This window comes from Cavia porcellus, unplaced genomic scaffold (assembly GCF_034190915.1).
Source record: "Cavia porcellus strain 051 isolate PalLab524CR breed Dunkin Hartley unplaced genomic scaffold, mCavPor4.1 scaffold_8, whole genome shotgun sequence".
Taxonomy (NCBI): Eukaryota; Metazoa; Chordata; class Mammalia; order Rodentia; family Caviidae; genus Cavia; species Cavia porcellus.
In genome coordinates, this window is record NW_026947491.1 from 62,416,668 (window position 1) to 62,434,305 (window position 17,638).

The following is a 17,638-nucleotide window of genomic DNA, read 5'->3' on the forward strand; positions in this document are numbered from 1 at the left end:
TCAGGTCGTTGATAACCTCATTCCTGAATTGGTCTATGAGGCTCTCTATATGGTGCTTTATGTGTATTGGTGCGGTGTCCGCTATTGCCTGTTTCTCAGAATTGGGGGCCGAGGAGCCTTTCTTGTTGCTGCCTCTTCCCATATTCTCTGTTCCTTATATATGCAAGCTTATATGAGAGGCCCAGCTTCTCTCCCTGTCAGCCACAGCCTGATCGAATTGCGCCGGTTAGGTGTTCCCACTCACCGCTGCGCACCAGGCAGCCTACGCGGAGACCCGCCCCTCCCGGCCTCTGTCGGGCTCTGGAATCTGGTTTGGGCCAGCCTACGGGGTCCGCCGGCAGCGTCACGCAGGCCAGGCACTTTTCACCAATCCCGCCCGAGAGGGGAATGTGTGGCTGGAGTCTCCACTGCGCCCTGCTCCCGCAGGACTGCTCGGGCCCAGAAAGTCCGCTGGAGTCAAACTGTGGTGGAGTGTCAGTTTCTCTCACTCACCTCGCCACAAGTCAGAACATGCCTCTCTGCCCGTCCTGTTTTCGACTCCGTTCGCAGACTCCCGTTCTCAGAGTTTCCGCGCGTCTCTCTCCTTGCCGAGCCAATGTAGAGGCAGCCAGCCACCGCGCGGCGGGAAACCCAAATCGCGGCTTCCAATGGCACAGGGTCCAGCCTCAGCAGCGAGACTTTTCTGTTCCTGTTTTAGCACCAGGACTGCATTCCAAGTTGGTTTCTCTCAGCCGAGTTCGTTCCTGAGTCAGCAGAGCATAACTCCACCTGCTTATGTCTCTTTAGTCCGCACCATATCTGGCTTCTGAGCCTAGTTTTTCAGAGAGCCTCCGGTAGTTGCTGTTATCTGTCCGCCATGTTCTCCCGGAAGAGTAACTGAATTTTTTACAAAAGCTTTCAATGAAACAAATAGCCTACTGCATCGTGTGTGTGATAGGTTCACTCCACTATCCTAGGGCTTAGCCTGTGAACATTACAGAGCCAGAGATATTTTCTCTTAGGATTCTGCCTACTACAAACATGCTCACTGCATTGGGTGCTAATAAGTATTGTGGTTGGCTATTTTGTCTGTCAAGAGAATTGGCAGTCCTCCTTCATACATCTACCTGTGGCCAAACATGGTAAGTTTCTGTTACAACAGTGACAGATTGCTGAGAGGAGTCAGGGCAGAAGTAGTTGATGGGAACTGGCTAAGGCAGTGGAGTGGTGCCTCTTCAGTGCTAGTGTAAAATAGGAATGATGACTCAGGAGAAAAAAATCAGTGAATATGTAAGTTCTCATGCCTTGTGTCATCTCCCTGGTATCACAAATCAACCATTTTATAGAAATGAGTATATGTAGTGGTTTTTCCCCTTTCAAATGAAAAGTATTATGTTCTACTTACAGATTTCAAACATGAAGTTTTTTAAAAATTAAATTATTGGTACATTTTAAGTACATGATGATTACATTCATCAGAGTGAATTTATTCCTGTAGTTTTTGAATTTTTTTTTTTTTTTTTTGGTCTTTTTCATTTTTATCGGTACCGGGGATCGAACTCACGACTGCCTGTTTGCAAGGCAGGCACTTATGCCACCAAGCTAAATCCCCAGCCCCTATTCCTGTAGTTTTTAAGGTAATTTAAAGCATAAAAGTATAATATGAAAAGGAGTATTTAAGAAAACTGAATGAAACAAAGTATAAATTGTAGAATAAAAGGGCTGGGATTATAGCACAGTGGCACAAGTAACCTGCCTGGCAAGTGTGAGGTCTTGAGTTCAATCCCTGGTTCTGCGTGAGAAAAGTTGTAGGGTAAAATAAGTCTAAGTAACCAACGCTGGGGGTACACACCTGTAATCCCAGCACTTGGGAGGCTGAGGCACGATGTGAATTGAAGGCCACTTTACGTGGTGAGATCCTGTCTCCAAAAAAAAAGTTCCAGGATACTGTGTCAGCAATTGCATTCCGTTATAAAATACATACAATAACCAACTCCTTATCCACAGGGGATATATTCCCAGACCCTAATGTAATGGGTGGATGTGAAACTGTGGATAGTATGAACCATATATGTATATATTTTTTCTATATCTATATATACTTATGATAAAGAATAACCTATAATTTAGGTTAATTAGTAAAAGAATATTTGTAACAATATAGTGAAATAAAAATTATGTGATTGTGGGTTCATATATGTGAATGGGTTCAGATTCATACAATTTTTATTAGGTTACATTGTTACAACTTAACATAGTCTCTCAAAATGTCTTATCTATACTTGTCCCTCTTGTGACGATGTGAGATAGTACAATACTTATGTGATAAGATGCAATGAGCTGAATTATGTAGGTATTTGGGTATACCACTAGGCTATTGAATAAATTATAGAAACATGTGCACTGGGATGCTGTGACAGTTAATCTCATAAGTTGGCTGCTTAAGTGACTAAGGAGTATGTAGCTTATGGATTGTGGATACACTGGACAAAGGGGATTCATGTCTTGAGCAAGAAAGAGCAGAGTAGCTTAGTATTTTATCACAATACTCAGAGTGCTGTGCAATTTAAAACCAATGGATTACCTATTTGTGGAATCCACCTTTTAGTATTTTTGTGATTGGTTATGGGTTTCTGAAACCAAAACTGTACATAAGAGACTACTATATTTTTCTAACAAAGATTCTTACATTAGTGTCCTTTTTATTAATATATGCATTATTGTCACTTAAAAAAATGCAAATCCTCAAGTAAAGTCATGAGAGCCTGATAGAAATAATTGGACAACTAACTTTTCAAATATTTTTCTGATTTATTATTATTATTATTATTATTATTATTATTACTATTTATCTTTTTGAGACAGGGTCTCACTGTACATTTCAGGCTGGCCTTGAGCTCACTTTGTAGCCCAGGCTGGTCCCGAACTCACAACGATCCTCCTGCCTCAGCCTCCTGAGTGCTGGGATTACAGGCGTGAGCCACCATGCCTGACTTGATTTATTATTTTTTAAAAATTATTTTTTATTGGTATGTGTTAGATATATACAGTGTAACATTCCTCATATGGAATATGTACCTGTTCATCATATACCTTGATTCCTTTTTTCTTTTCCCTCTCTTCTTGCTATCTTTCCCTCCTTATTTAAAAAAGCTTTGTTTCCATTTTTCTTTCTATTCTCCCCCCCCCCTTCCTTTCCTCTCCCCTCTCCCTCTCTACCTCTCCTTCCCATTTGGACATTTTCTTCCTATTTCACAGTATGTATTATACATTTTAGTCCTTACTTACATTTTTGGTTTCTTACACCAGAGAAAACATGCAGTATTTGAACATGTGTATACAATTTACTTCACTTAACAGTATAGTCTCAGAGCACACCGATTCAAGTTTATCCTTTATGGCAAAATAGTACTCCATTGTGGTGATAGTAGACATTCTTGTATTATTCTTGATTTTAGATTGAAAGCTTTCAAGTTGTGACCATTTAGCATGATGTTGGCTAGTGGTTTGTCATAGATGATTTTTATCAGATTAGATCCATCTATTTGAATTTTCAGTAGGGTTTTTATCAAGTGGGTGTTAGACTATGTCAAATGCTTTTTCTGCATCTATCGAGGTGATCATGCAGTTTTGTCCTTGGTTTTGTTAATATAGTGTGTTACATTTATTGATTTGTGTGTATTGAACCATCCCTGCCTGCATCTCTAGGATGAATCCTACTTGATCGTGGTATACAATCTTGATGTGATGATTTACTATATTTTGTTTGCCAGTATCTTACTGAGGACTCTTTGTGCCTATGTTCATTAGGGAGATTGGTCTGTAGCACTCTTTTTTTTTGGGGGGGGGGTGTTTGAATCTTTCTCTGGTTTTGGTATCAGGGTAATGCTTGCTTCCAGGAATGAATCTGGAACTATTGGTTCCCTTTCAATTTCATTAAAGGGCTGGAGGAGTAGTAACATTAGACCATCTCAAAATTTCTTGTAGAATTCAGCAGTGAATGTTTCAGGGCCTGGGCTTTTCTTTTTTTTTTTTCTGTTTTCTTTTGTTTTTTGGATATAAGATCTCACTATGTAGTTCAGGCTGGCCCTGATATACTGGGTTATTTAGAGACTTCATATCTTCTCGATTCAGCTTTTGTGATTCCTATGTATTTAGGAACCTATCATTTCTTCTGTGTTTTCTATCTTATTAGAATATAGCTTCTCTGGGCTGGGGATTTAGCTCAGCGGCATAAGCGCCTGCCTTGCAAGCAGGCAGTCATGAGTTCGATCACTGGTACCAATGAAAAGGAAAAAGACGAAAAAAAAAAGAATATAGCTTCTCAAAGTTTTTGGTGAGTTTTTGTAGGATTATGATGTTATCCTTTTCGCTTCTAATTGTATGGATTTTAGTCCTTTCTTTGCTCCATGCCCCCCCACCTTTGAATAAAGTTTTGTTTTTGCTAAGGGTTTGTCAATTTAATCTTTCAAAGATCCAATTCTTGAAGTCATTGATTCTTTGTATGGTTTTCTTAGTTTCTATTGTATTAATTTCTGCTTTAATTTTTATAATTGCCTTTGAGGCTTGACTTGCATTTCTTTTTCTACAAGCTTGAGCTTCAGCATTAGGTTATTTATTTGAGCTTTTCTTTCTTTCTTTCTTTCTTTCTTTTTTTTTTTTTTTGAAACAGGGTCTCGCTATGCAGTTCAGGCTGGCCTTTGGCTCACTTTGTAGCCCTGGCTGGTCTCAAACTTGCAACAGTCTTCTTGCTTCAGCCTCCTGAGTACTGGGATTACAGGCATGCTCCATGACGCCTGGCTTGTTCTGTTTTTTTTGGTATGGGAATTTCCTGTTATAAATTTCCCTCATAGAACTGCTTTCATTGCATGCTGTAAATTCTGATATGTGGTACTGATGTTCTTGTTTAATTTTACAAACTGTCTGATTTCTTCCTTTTCTTTTCTGGAAACAGGGTCTTACTATGCAGTTCAGACTGACCTTGAGCTTACTTTGTGGTGCAAGCTTGTTTTGAACTCACAATGATCCTCCTGCCTCAGCTTCCCAAGTGCTGGGATTACAGGCATGTGCCACCATGCCTGACTTTTTAAATTTCACCTGTGACTCATTGGTTGTTTAGGAAGGTGTTATTTAATTTCCATGTGATTATGAAGTTTTTATGACTTCTTTTGCCACTGATTTCCAATTTCATTGTCTGATACTATGCATGGGATAATTTCAGTTCCTTTGGATATAGTTGTGTGTTCTGTGAGCTAGTAGTATGTGATCTGTTTTGGAGAACATCTTGTGTGTGACTGAGAAGAATGTGTATTCTTAACGTCATGAGGACTGTAGACTATGTAACGTCACTGTAGACATCAGCTTAAGTCCATTTGTTCAAAAATTTGTTTCAATTCTGATTTTTTTTTTGTCTATAGTTGATATATTTGTGACAGTGGAGTATTGTCTCCCATTGCAGTTGTATTAGTACTTCTTTGATTTTTCATTATCTATTAATATTTATTTTATATAGTTGTGTGTTGGTACTTATATAGTTGTGTATTGGTGCATTATATATTTATGATTTTTGTCTCTTCCTCTTTGACTTTTCCTTTTACAAGGATGTACTGGCTTCCTTTGTCTCCCTTGATCTATGTTAGGTTGAAATCTACTTCATCTGCAAATAGAATAGCTGCTTCTGTTTTTTCGGGGTTCCTGGCTCATAAGAGTATGCTTTTCCATCCTTTGACTTTCAGTGTTTGAATTTCTTTTTTGAGTTAAATGTGTTTCTTGAATGCAGCATATTGTTGGGTCTTGTTTCTTGATCCAGTCTGCCAGTCTGTTTGTTTTGATTGGTGAATTGAGGCCATTTACATGGATGGTCATAAACGATAGGTATTGACTTACTTTGTCATACTATTATTATTTTTTTTAGGAGACATGAGAATTTATTCGACAGATACAGAGAGATAGGACACACTCAAGAGGGTAGGGTGAGTGCCCAAAGAAACAAGGCAAACACAATTGGGAACTGGGGAGCTTCTATGTGTTGGAAATCTGTGGGATTTGGTTTTTTTAGTGAGTGTGAAGAGGTAGTGAAATAACTGGCCTTCCTCTAGGAAATCCTCACTGCCTGAGTGGTATAAGTTAATCAGAGTGTGATTAACAGTTAAAAAGTTGGGGGCTGGGGATTTAGCTCAGTGGCATAAGCACCTGCCTTGCAAGCAGGCAGTGGTGAGTTCGATCCCTGGTACCAATAAAAACAAAAAAGACAAAAAAAAAAAAAAAAGTTAAAAAGTTTTCTAAGTTAAAAGCAATATATTTTCATCATTGATTCCCTATTTTTCCTCTGTTTAATTACTTGCCTTGCCTGGTGAATTCATTCTTTTGGGGTTCATAGAGTTGTAGTCTTAATATCTGTTTCTAGAATGTCCTTCAGAGCATTTTGGAGTGCTGGTTTGGTGGTCATGAATTTGTTCAGGTGTTCTTTACCATGGAAGAATCTTATTTCTCTATCAGCTTGTTAGGATTTGTTTGTTTGTTTGCTTGCTTGTTTGTTTTGAGACAGGATGTCGCTATGCAGTTCAAGCTGGCCTTGAACTCACTTTGTAGCCCAGGGTGGCCTGGAACTCACAGCAGCCCTCCTGTTTTAGCCTCCCCAGTGCTAGGATCACAGGTGTATGCCACTATACCTGGCACTCCATCAGTTCGGAAAGGTAGTTTGGTGAGGTACATCAATCTGGTTTGGAGGGTGTTTTCTTTTAGGGCTTGGGTTTTGGGTTTGTGTTCAGAAGTGCTATTCTGATAGGCTTTACTTTTTTTTTTTTTTTTGATAGGCTTTACTTTATAAGTGATTTGTTTCTTTTCTCTAAATTTTGCTTTGTTTTTGTCTTTTTGAGACAGGGTTTCACTGTGCAGTTCATGCTAGCCTTGTACTTAATTTTGTAACCCAGGTTGGTTACCTGAGTATCTATATGTATCTGTTTAGCAGTAGAGTTTAGTGATAAGTACTAAGACTATTTTTGTATTAGAGAACAACTTTGATCTATTACATCCATGAAGTATATATCCTATAAGTATTGATTTATGTTTCTAAATATATGGGTGGTCATCAGTACATCTAAAAGAATAACAGTTAAAAGACTTCCGGAGCATAAAATTCCTGTTAGACAGAGCTGTGTTTCTGCCAGTAACTCAACATTTTGAGGATGATAGCATCCCAATTCTAATTAGAGATGGGGTACAAAAATATCCTAGGGCTGAGAATAGACGTAGTAAATTGCACCAAACAAAAATCTTTTGTTTCATTGGGTTTGCATGCAGAAATGTGACATAAATTCATTATGCTTCAAACGTAGCAGACGGGACCTCATATTTTATGGTGATTATTCTATATGGTTAATTTTTTAGTGCTGAATTTTAACAGTGTTTCTGCACCTGAGGTTTTTTTTTTTTTTTTTTTTTTTTTTTTTTTTTTTGTACTGAGAACTGAATTTAGGACTTTGCACTGCCAGAAAGGTGATGTGCTGCTGAGCCTTCACCCAGCCTTCTGCTCCCATTTCTGTCTTTGGTTAGTGAAAATGTCAACCCCGCTCTTAATGTCTTTCTCTCTTTCTCTGTGTCTCTCTGTCTGTCTTTTTAAGAGAGGGTTTCACTATGCAGTTCAGGCTGGCCTTGAACCCATGTGGTAGCCTTGGCTGGCCCCTAACTCACAGTGATCCTCCTGCCTCAGCCTTTCTGAGCTCTGGGATTACTGGCATGAGCCACCATTCCCAGTCTTGTTTTGTGTTTTTGAGACAGGGTCTTGATGTGCTGTCAGCTAGGCTTGAACTCAGCTGTGTAACCCAGGTTGGCCTTCAGTGGTAATCTGCCTGTCTCAACCTCTTGAGCGCTGGGATTACAGGCATGTGCCACTATATCCAGACCTCCTCCTTAGTTTTTATTTTCATAGTTTCTTTAAATGTTTTTATGCTGACACTCAAATTTCTCCTGGTGCTTTAAAAAATTATGAGATAGTAAAATTGTCTTCAGATGTCTTTTATTTTCACCGTAATGCTGAATTGGCTAGTAAGGCATGTTTATTTTGCATAAGTTTCTCTTCATGGAGAAGAGGCACATCTAGCATTAATACTGAGATTTATTTCAAAATTTAATCTATTTTCTTGATTCTAATACAAGTTCCAAAAGTCTGGTAAGGTTCTTCTTTTTTCTAAAAAATATTCTAAGAAAGTGTGTTTGCGTTTATTTTAATTGAACTGGTTTGAACTATATCCTTCATAAAATTGTCACCAACTTTCAGTAGTCTAATTTGTCCTGCATTTAGAATAGTAGTACTCACAGTACTATTATTATTGTTGTTGTTGCTGCTGCTGCTGCTAAGTTTAGGAAGTACTGATAGGTATTTAGAAGAAAGTATTAATACAGTTAAATACAATTAACACTCCTGATAACTTAAATAAACTTCTTAAATAGAGAGTTGTTCAGTAACTGCTAATGCTGTATTCAGCTATTAGAGAAACTTAATGGTAGCAGCAATGAAGATTATATCATTTATTACATGAAAATATGGATTGATAAGCTGTGGAGGTTTTGTAGCCTCTTTTTATACTTAATCCCACTGTATTGTGATTAAATATTTGATTACTCATTAGACCGTACTTTGATACAGACTAATAATTTAATATGTAATAGCTTGTATAAATTTACAACATTTTCAGGGAATTGCAAATAATAATAATAATAAACTGGGCATGGTGTCATAGGTCTGTAATCCCAGCATTTAGGAGGCTGGAGGCTGAGGCAGGAGTATTACCATGAATTACAGGTCAATCTGGGCTACAAGGCAGACCCTGTCTCAATAAATAAATAAAAATAGTGAATAATAAAGTTCTGAATAGCTGCTGGTATGATGGTTTCTGCTTGTACTCTCAGCTACTTGGGAAGCTGAGGCAGTAGGATATAAATTCAAGGCCAGCCTAGGCCCTCTATTACCTTCCCCTTCTTGAATTTATTGTTTTTTTTTTTTAATTTATTTTTGCAGAAATGGGGATTGAATCCAAGTCCTTGTGCATGCTGAGTAGGTGCTCTGCCACTGAGCTATCCCCAAGCCTTTTACATTTTATTGTTTTTTTATTTTGAGACAAGATCTTTTGCTTAATTGCCCAGGCTGGCTTGGAATTTATGATCATCCTGCTTCAGTCTCCGAAGTAACTGGGATTACAGGTATGTATCACTATTCATGGCCTATACTCATTTCTTGCCCCATCTCCTACACTTGTTAAATTTTAGTCTTTGGATACAAGATTTTTGTCTCATGTACTTCTCTTATGTTGTCTCATACAATGGGTGATCAGTGAAAAAAAAATTGGTGTGTTCATTGGTTGCCTTGTCTATTTCTTGTTTGACTGCCTGGGTGTACAGGGTAAATAATACAACAATTCTAATTTGAGTACTCTTAGCTTTGTAATAGTTGTTTAATTATTTGCAGATTTGTTATGTAGATTGTCCCATATCTGTGTGTTGTAGATCAACACAGTTCATTAGTACCAGTATAAAAGCAAACCAAGGCTCATTAGAGCCTGTCAAAAGCGCTTCCTTTTTTTTTTTTTTTTTTCCCCTTTTGGCAGTACCAGGGATTGAACCAAGGCCTCATGCATGCTAAGCAAGTACTCTACCACTGAGCTACATCCTTATCCTTTGCCCAGGCTGGCCTTGAACATTGGTCTTCCTGTCTTAGCCTCCAAAGAAGTGGGTATTAAAATGGATGCCACTATGCCTAGCTCTCATTAGTATTTTTAAAAAAATCAGTAAATTCTGATGTAGTTCATGGTTTTAATCTTGTGCTTTGAAAAATTTTTCTGGAATGAGGCCTTTGGTTTAGACTGTGTAGAATTATGTTAACTATATTATATTTAGTTGGTGAATTTGTACCCACAAAAATGTGACTAAAAAGATACAAGTTGCTACAGTCCTTGTAGATAAGATTATTTCCTGTTTCTTTTTGCATATTTAGTACTTTGTATATATTTTTCCTATGATATAGACTTTAGGTTTTTCCATTTGTGTAATTTGATATTCAGATGTAAGTAAAGTTCAGCTATCATCACTGGTGCTTATAAATGTTAATCATTCAAAGCATCAAAATTTGGATTTGATCCAACAATTGCAAAATATATCCAAATATGTATTATTGGGAGAAAGAAAGTGGTTTACAAAGTGATTTTAGATAGATACACTTTAGAATTACTATTTGTTCAGTGTATTTTCCTAGTGAATTTTATGCTGTACAAATTAATGAATTGTTACTATAAGAAAGGCATTTAGTGTGATGACCTCAAAGAATTAACAAAAATCAGTAATAATACGGGAAAGTGATGCATTCTCAATGTAGACAATTTCAGATCTTTTAAACATCATGACAGTCTTCTGTTTTACTTTTCTTTATTTGTATTTTAGAAGTAAAATGATATTTGTGCATGTATAGTTCACAAAGTTAAATTGTATTAATATGACTTAAAAAATAGCAGTTTCCTCATTTTTTTCTTCTTACCTCCAATTCCCAATCTTTAGAGCAGTTTGTTTCATTTTATTTTTTTATTTAAAGAACAGAAAGCAAAACAGAAAAAAGAGTAGAAATAATACAGAATTTCAAAAAAATTAATGCTAAGAAATCACTAGTTGATAATTACATATTGTCATCTTAGAAATAGTTGTCCAAGTCAGCTTCAGTTTCTTTAACTTCTTGTTCTGATAATTGTCTTTTTTTTTTAAAGACAGATCTTTGCTGTGTAGCACAGACTGGCCCTGAACTTAGTATGTAGCCCAGACTGGCCTCAAACTTGCAGCGATCTGCCTGCCTCAGACTTCCGAGTACTGGGATTATAGGCATGTGCCACCAGACCCAGGCTCTTTTTGAGATAGGGTCTCACTGTGTAATTCAGGCTGGCCTTAAACTCACCATGACCCTTGTGCCTTCGCCTCTGTAACACTGGCATTATAAATGTGTGCCATCTCACTTGATTGTTTTCATTTTTTAAGTTAGTTATTCTGCATTTTATTGGTTTTTCACTTTAGATAGTAGCTAGTGATTTCAGTGAAAAAATGAGAATAAGTTACCTTAACCTATCACCCTCAAACATTTGTACCTACTTTTTGCCTCATTGTCCTTTCACATAATACCACATCTGGGAAGATAAATTGTTTATTATTTACATTATTATGGCTGTGCAAAATTTTTCATATCTGCATCATAAAATTCACTAAAATTATATTTCTTTTCTTGTTCTGCCTATTCAGCTTATTGTTTTCCCAGGTAATTATTGGTTTGTCTGTTTCTTTATTTTTGGTAATTTGTGCCTGTTCACTTACAATTCCCTGACAAATGTAAATCTCCTTTTAATGTGGTTGGACATATCAGGTAAGCTGTCAGATCCATTTTCACCTTGGAGATAGCCTTCTGCACTGTAAACAGGGTTTCACATAATTTTCCTATTTTTCAATTAGGCACTTTGTCTTCATTTCTGACGTATGTACCAACAAAGAATGGAGTCTGTGGTTCATTCTTCCAGAAGGGCATTCCTGGGCATTTATCAGGAATAGAGATTGATTTTTGAGCAGTCCACTCACATGAAATTTCGATCATCTGGTTAACAGCCCTTGTCTCTCCTCTGTCCTATCTGTATTTTGTCTTTTTTGTGTCTCTAATAGTTGAACCAACTTGCTGCTACTGCCTTTTCTTCAATAGTTAAATATAATAGCATAAAATTTATCATCACAACCATTTTAAAGTACAGTCTAGTGACATTAAGTTCATCAATACTGTTGGGTAACCAATACCACTATTCATACCCAGAACATTTTTAGCGTCCAAAACTGAAACCCTATAACCTTTAAACAGTAACTCTCCATTTCTTGCTCACATATCTCCTACCAACCATTATTTTATTTTCTGTCTTCCTCTGTTTGGGGCTTTCTTTTCTGTCTTCAGATTCAAGATTTAGGTTTCTTGGTCTTGATAGGTTAGTTACCGCTCTTCTCTTTCTGACTTCCATAGTGGTGTTGGTGTCTCTCATTTGTTACTGTGTCTTTTCCCATTTTCTTTATTTTTATGACTTTTACATTTCTAAAAACTCTTTAATCTTTTAAACTCTTTAATCTTTTAAGAATTTCATAGGATCTAGGCAGTGCTGCCTGTATTCCTGCTAGTTAGGTGGAGATAAGAGGGTTGCTGGGACCCAGGAGTTTGAAACCTGCTGACAACATAGTGAGATGAGTCCTTCTTTTCTTCTCTTTTTTTTTTTTTTTTTAAGTCATGTCTTTAGTTTTCAAACACTATGATGATCATATTAGCAGAACATTCAACAATAGTGAGCCCACCTTAGGGATACAGATAGATACGTAAATATATGTGTGCATTACAATAGATAATAGGATGATTTCTACTAAAAATGAAAAATAGGGGATTGTGACAAAATCACAGTCTGTCAGTTACTTTGCAGATTTAGCACATTTTTAATATGTGGGCCATGGTGGGGGAAGAAAGTAGCGTGAGTAATGCACTAAGAAAATACCATGTCACTCTTCTTGGCAGAACTCGCTTCAGTGTATGTCACTCCAGGATTCTCCTCCCAGTACTCTTTCAGGGAGTACCTAAGATTTGTAATTATTATAATTGACCCTCAATCAGAGAAGAGCACTGAGTTTTATTCTGGCAGAAAGTGGAATATGGAATAGTCTCGTGAACAACACTGCAAACGGTTAGGAGGCCAATACAGTACTGGGTAAATCCAGCATCTGTCAGCCTAAAGCCAAACATATCTCATTCCACCAAAACTACTGCATATGTGATACTTGGGAAATGATTGTTATTATAAGCTTTAGTTTCCTAACTATTTCTAATTATTACTGTGTGTCATAAGAAATAGTTCTCAACCAGTAATCCCAAATGATGTATATTAAATAGTATTTTCTCTTGAGGTTGAGATGATTTAATACAATAATACCTGTAAAGTATCCACTTGCACAGTTCTTGGCTATATGTACTCAATAATTAATATTAGTAAATATTATTAGCCTTTATTTGAACTGGCATTCACTGATTAATTCAAGACATTTAATGCATTCTTGATAACAGCCCTTTCTAAAAGAGAAAAGAGAATGTAACTTACGGATATGTCAGAGGGAGTTTTATAGCAATGTTAACTTTAAAATTAAGCTTAGATAGATAAAATTAGATAGACTCCTTCTTTTATATTGACAGGGGTTTGATTGGCCAGACACATCACTGGACACAGTCACTCCCTAGTCCTACCCCTCCTCCAGCACACTTAGGATCCTGCTGTCTTAGTTACTTTTTACTCGTTGCTGAAACAAAACACCTGACGCCAGAGTTGGGAAAGGAAAGGATTATTTCTTACAAGTTTTGGAGCTTTCAGTCCATACACAGTTGGCTCCAAAGCAGGGTGGCATGGCAGGCCACAGTTCATGGCTGCTGCAAATAGCAAGGCAGAAACCTGCAAGAGAGTGAGACATACCTTCTTCCTGCCATTACATTACATCCTGGCTCCACCCCTAGGCCAGTGTAGCACTCACACCCCCACTCCAAGCGCTAGACAATGAACCAATCACAAATGTACAGTGCAAATGCATGAGGCCTGGGGGCCACAGACATAAACCATGACACTGCCTTGGTGCTAAACCACATTAGCTTCTACTCTTAGCACTTACATGGCATTAAGACCTGGCATTGGTGGGGGTGACAGATTTTGAAGAGAGATTGTTAAGAGTGATAAAAGTCTGTTGCTCAAGATGTAGTTGATGCTGGGCATGGTGCTGCATGCCTATAATCCTAGCACTTGGGAGGCTGAGGAAGGAGGATTGCCACAAGTTCACGGCCAGAATCAAGAGAAGATACTATTTAGGCTGGTCTTGAACTACGTAGTGAGACTCATCCCCCACCCCCAAAAAAGTTGTAGTTGATATTTCCTTTTCTAGCTGAGTGACATGACAGGGTTTTTGTTTTGTTTTGTTTTTTTTTTTTTTGGCAGGGGGTGATACTGGCACTTGAACTCACAACCTCACACTTGCCAGGGAGGTGCTGTGCTGCTGAGCTATATCCCTGGCCCAGCAGGGTGTGGTTTTGTCTGACAATTCCCATTGCTTATAATAGCCATCTCGAGGTTTCTTAGACCTTTCCTGAAGTCCTGTTACCCAGGCCTGTCAAATTTGAAGGAAGCAAAATGGCAAAACGTGTCTTAGGTTTGCCACTGTTGCTATAACCTTCTTTTGTCTGTGTATACACTCATCCTGTTCTCTTTTGGGTTTCCTGTACTTTTTGTTCTTGCACTTTAATAAGAGTTTGTTAGCTTCCTTTTTATTTTTAATGTGTTGGCTGTTCCTGTTACTTTGTAGTGTAATTATTCTTTGTGATAGAGTAGCAATTTAGAAGTAGCTATAGGTCCTTTTTAGTCCTGCATTTTCTAGGCCTCTGTTAAAATACAAATATAGTTAATTTCTAAGGCTGATTTGGACATGTCTTATTTAAAGAAGCATTAGATTTTGTGTGAACTTTTTCCTTTTATTCCTTGTATGTTTAGTATAGTATAATGTAGGCAAATGCAAAGAATTTTTCCTTAAAGGAAAATAGGTTTCCTTAATATCTATTTTTTAATTAACATAAATGTAAATAGAAAGATTTTAGTTATGTTATCTTCTCAGGTATGAAGTAAATACCAATCAATATATTATAATCAATGATTAATAAAAGAGCCCTTAACATATAGGCAGATACTTACTATATAACATAGACTAGGCTTTTTATCAAGATGAATTTATGGACACTGTAAAAAAATTTTTTTTTTACTTTTCTTGTTCACCTTTTTTATTTCAATAAGTTCAGGATTTTTATGAATTACCATAAATCGGAACTTTATACTAAAAAGAATATAAACAGTTGGATTTTGCAATAATTTGCCTTGGATATACTATTTTTTATTTTAAAGCCAGAAATAATACTGTCTGTATTTAGTCAACTCCACTTTGACTAACTCAAAGAATGAGATAAGATATTTTAATGATTATCATTCAGGAATCAGAAGACAGGTTCCTTGTGTAAATTGCTCAACTCTAAGGCCTTAACAAATTCAGTCTTTTAATAACTCTAAAATGTGATTGTTTCTCTCCCTCTTTTTTTTTTTTTTTCTGATGGGTACTAGGAATTGATCTCAGGACCTTGCATTTGCCAGGCAGGCACTGTGCCACTGAGCTATATCCCCAGCCCCTAAAATGTGATTATTGTGAACCCTGCAATTCTATGACTTTCCCCAGTCCCAAACTGGTGCCAGAATTCAGAGTTTTTGCTATGACTTTTTAGTATATTAAAAAGACATTAGGCATCAGTGCACATTTCAGTGCATTAGACATTTCAGTGCACATCAGTGCATTAGACATCATACACATTTCCAGATGTGTGATTTTTTAAATAATGTTACTCTATAAACTTTTTTTGTTTATTCATGTATTCATTAAAACAGTCTCCCCCACCCCCCAACCAGAAGGCATATTTTGTAAGATTCCTAAAGGATACCTGATAATTGGTTGTATTAAGCCCAATATATACTATTTTTTTTCCTGCACACGCGTATCTTGTTTGATTTACAAGTTAAGCACAGTAGGAAATTAACGAATTAACAATAAAATGAAAAACTATTACAATATACTATAATAAAGTTACTATCATTACTGCTTTCCAACTTAGGGGCTCTTATTAAGTAAAGCAATAGTTTAACAGAAGCACTGAGATACCGTATGTTAACTGAGACTGCCAGTAGGTGACTGGTAAGCAGATAGTGGATATGCTCAACAGAAGGATTGATTCACATCCTGGTTGGGACAGAGTGAGATAGTGTAAGATTCGTTATGCGGGTCAGACTGGAACACAATTTATAACTTAAACACCATTGGGCCGGGACTGTAGCTCAGTGGCAATGTGCATCCTAAGCATGTGGAAGACCCTGGGTTTAATCCTCAGGACCAAAAAACAACAAATAAAAATCATTTATAGAATTTTCCATTTAATATTTATTTTCTGACCATGGTTGACCATAGATAAGTAAAGCATGGAAATTGAAACTGTTCCCCACGGAGGACTACTGCAGTTTGAAGTCTAGACTATGGCAGATGTGTCTACCTCATGGCCCCATAAGGTTGGTGGGCTCGTTTTCTTCCTCTTTTCTTTTTCTTTTTCTTTTCGAGATAGGGTTATGCTATGCAGTTTACGCTGGCCTTAAATTCACTTTGTAGCTGAAGGCTGGCCTAGAACTCATAGTGATCCTCATGTCTCAACCTCCACAGTGCTGGGACTACAAGCGTGTACCACCACACCCAGCATTATAAATTTATTAATATGTGATTTTTTTCATGACTCCATTGCCTGATGCTCAGGTACAGACTGCAGATAATAGAATGGTAAGAAATGCAACTTCTTCAATGGAGGCAGGCTTCAATGCATTAGTTTCATAGAAACAAGATCAACTAACTCCAGTTTTGCATGTATGTTGTCCTTTTTAAAAAAAATGTTATAATGAAGATATAAATTTTGTTACTTATAAATATTAGCTGTATTACATATTTTATAAGTAGCCCAAACAGTTCCTCTTCACTCAGTACAACTTAGGCAAGCCAAAAAGTTGGACACTCATACTATGTGATAACCTGCTCCTGAGACTCCAAAAAAACATTTAATTTCGTTTCTCTCTTCTTGCAAATTTTGTATCACATTTGTACTGACAAGTAATAAAATGAACAGATTTAAGCTTTGACATTGTAGACACTGGGGAAAGTATTACTGAACTGTGAAAGAGACCTGCAGAGAAATGTGTCAGAGGAAGAAGAGTATCCCAGCCTCTAGGAGTCAAGCATTGACACTCTCTGTACTGTTTTAACAGAAAAGTGAATTGTTTTGCTATGCAAATGTTTTGATGATTATTAGTTAAAAGAGGACTGTTTATGGCCTTTGGGTATTTTTCAAAATTTTGACCTTACTGACTCTTAGAGGTGACTCCTTGATACAGACTTCAGGTTAAAAACTCATGCTGGGAAAGAAAGCTTTTGTGAATACATGGGCAGGTAAGGCATGTTGGAATAAGTTGTTTCCTTGAAGAAGACTACTTTTTGCATAGTTATTTTCCTGTGTCATCATTTCTCTTTGATAGGATTCTTTAAAATAAGTAAAAAGTGGCCTAGACAATAAAGTTTCCAAGAATTCCTAGAATAAATCCAAAGGTTGAATTTGAGCAGTAATGTTTTGGGGTTTTTTTTGAAGATTGAAAATAGTCTTTTCTTTCCTATGGGAAAAGAACAGGAGTGCAATGGGTGAGAATGGTTGTTACCTCTACCTGATGTGTCACTCAGCAAAAACTAATTAAGTATATTTCTTTAAAGAATTAAGCCATTCTCTTAAAGTAAAAACCTATTCAAATATGTCATGTATTTTAAAAGCACTTTGGATCTAGCTCAGTAGCTCATCACATTGTTGCAAGGGGAAGAGATTCAGATTGAGTACTAAGCAACCAGAAACAGTGTCCAAAATCACATTGCACAATTCCCATGAGGATGCCAGTACATCTAGAGACAGGCAGACGCCACAGCCTGCCCCAGTGGCACTGCTGGCTCTGAATGATTC

General features: G+C 37.1%; 1 protein-coding gene across 12 annotated transcripts in view; it reads left to right on the forward strand.

The window, feature by feature from the left end:
* Positions 1-17,638, forward strand: part of Frs2 (fibroblast growth factor receptor substrate 2) — a 119,535-nt gene that overhangs the window by 43,333 nt on the left and 58,564 nt on the right. For 2 of the 12 annotated variants that reach the window (XM_063255117.1, XM_063255116.1), the window contains one exon: positions 8,999-9,180. The exons of 8 other annotated variants lie outside the window; for them this stretch is intronic. The gene's annotated coding sequence lies outside the window, so the exon portion shown is untranslated. Of the gene's footprint in view, positions 1-8,998; positions 9,181-14,918; positions 16,161-17,638 lie in introns of those variants that run through there. 2 more of the 12 variants (XM_063255120.1, XM_063255121.1) reach the window with 2 other exon arrangements.